Source organism: Chaetura pelagica, unplaced genomic scaffold (assembly GCF_000747805.2).
Source record: "Chaetura pelagica isolate M959 unplaced genomic scaffold, ChaPel_1.0 scaffold449, whole genome shotgun sequence".
Taxonomy (NCBI): Eukaryota; Metazoa; Chordata; class Aves; order Apodiformes; family Apodidae; genus Chaetura; species Chaetura pelagica.
In genome coordinates, this window is record NW_009954418.1 from 62,776 (window position 1) to 65,169 (window position 2,394).

Consider the following 2,394-nt stretch of genomic DNA (forward strand, 5'->3'; position numbering starts at 1 on the left):
ATTCCTGCTTCTTCACATCTGAGGTTCACACCAGCCTTGTGGACAAAGCAGGCTGGAATCTGGCAAACTGGAACAGGCTGCCCAGGGAGGTTGTGGAGTCTCCTTCACTGGAGACATTCAAAACCCACCTGGATGAGTTCCTGTGTGATGTACTCTAGGTGACCCTGCTCTGGCCTGGGGGGTTGGACTAGATGATCTTTCAAGGTCCCTTCCAGCCCCTGTGATTCTATGATTCTATGAAACTGGCCACAAAGGTTTCTCAGTAAGAAAGACCAGGATCTGATTCATCCATGACAAAGAAAAGCAGTTGTTGAAAGGGGTCCTTGGGGACAACCACAACATGTACATCCACATGTGAAGAACACGGGACCAAGCAGGAAGAGCTTATGGGAGATGCAATCTGCAATCCTCCATATGCCACTTCCAGAGAAAATGAGGCAAGGAAAGGTCACATGACACTTACAGAGGAGCTTGCATGCTAACTGCATCTGAAAATGTTGCTGTTGTTCTAGAGAAAACATCACAGCTTAACATCAAAAGACCACAAGAGGACACTATGGTGCCATTTATCTTAAAAAATTCTTTACTTGAAGAAAACTGCTCTCCCAGTTGTAAAATTACTCATAACTGTATTTGAAGCAGGGACTTGCCATTTCTACAGAGATATCGTAATCTCATCTTCAGACACTGAAAAGTTACTAAATCTTTTGAGGTTTGTTTGTTGTTTTTTTTCCCAGTCAGATTCTGTAAATTCAAATAAGAATCGGATCAAAGTCTTCTTCCACTAAACTTGTTAAATGTTGCAGTAATTTTCAGGGTGGGATTAAGATTCTGGAAAAATAAAACTCAATATTGGGGGTTTTTATTTTTTTCCCTTTTTTTAAGGGAACAGTTTTCAGTTCAGTTACTTTTTTAGCATCAATAGATTTACAATGGTCTATTTAATTTCTAACAAAGGGCTCAGAGAAACTGAGCACAGGCCTAGACAAAATTCCTTAGATGTTAAGCTAAAGGAGGACACTCAGCAAAGATAATCTAAATGGACTTTTCAAATCAAAGTTGAACTTTTTTCAAATGTTTGTATTCCAAACTAAAGGCACCTTATTTTTATTTGTCTGACATAACCTGTATTAGCTTAATCTTTGCTATTTTAATCCTTGTTTTGTTTCTCAGCAACAACCCACAGGGGAACTTGAATTCTTTCTTCATGGACTCTGTACTTTTTTTTCATGGCAGAACTGGTGAAAAAAATGCTTTATGAAAACAGTGAGACCAGGTGCTGACAAAAGGCTTCAGGGAAAAATACTTACCAAGTTATATAGGGGAAAGAATCATCCTAATGAGGGTTACAAAACTATTTGGGGAGAAGCAACAGAAACAGAGCAAAATTATGTGCCCTCTCATTTGAATTCTGATCCTTAAAGCCAGAGCCTTTGTTAAAAGCAGCAACATTTCTTTGATGTAAGCTAAATGCTGAACTTGGTTTATTTAGCTTTTTGGTTTTCCACTCTTTGTTGACTCATGGCAGAAGCAGCTGAACCAAGTCTAGTGTCTCTCTGAGGTCACAGCTTCAGGGAAGAGGGTTTTTTGTTGCTTTTCCTTTGCAAGAAAAAAAACAAACTTCACAGGTTTTAATAATTTCTCAAACAGTGCAGACATTGTACGGAATCAATTCCCACCTTTGCAATTTGAGTGCCAGGAGGTGAAACAGGCTACTCACAGCACATCTGGTAATACTAGACCTGAGAGGTTCTAGCTCAATCAGCAAAGATCCTGGACATCTGTGAAATACAGAAATGGGACAAAAATGCTTCCTATTGCCATAAATTTTGTTCAGACAGAAACAATGTACCTATAAACAAATACTAATTTTAATAAAAGCTTTCTCATTTCTCTGCTTTCAAAAGATAACAGAAAGGAAGTATATAGGAAAACCAAACACCCACCAGCATTTCAAGTTGTTCTGTGTAGGTGTAAGGTTTATAGGCAAGATAAAGACAAAAATCAAGGGCAGAATGAAAAAAAAAATTCTTGAAACACTGAGTCAGGCCTTCTAAAATGCTTCAAGAACATTTATCCAGCATCACAATCTGTCCTGAAAACTGTTCAGCAGATACACCAATACACTGCTCTGGGTCTGCTAATTAAATCTAACAAATCTTAAATTAAAGCCACTGCTAGTAGGAAAAATCTTCTGGTAATTTTTTTGCCATTTATACATGTTACATTTTCAGAGTTTGAAGCAATTTGATCATTTCCATGTGTATGCATCCAGAGAAGAGGAACAGAGGAGCTGCTGCTTTCAATAGCATATGGAAGAAATTCAAGTTGCTGCAGCCTCACTCTGCTGTTCTGCTCTTCACTAGCACTGAACGTGGTTAACCCAATCACTGA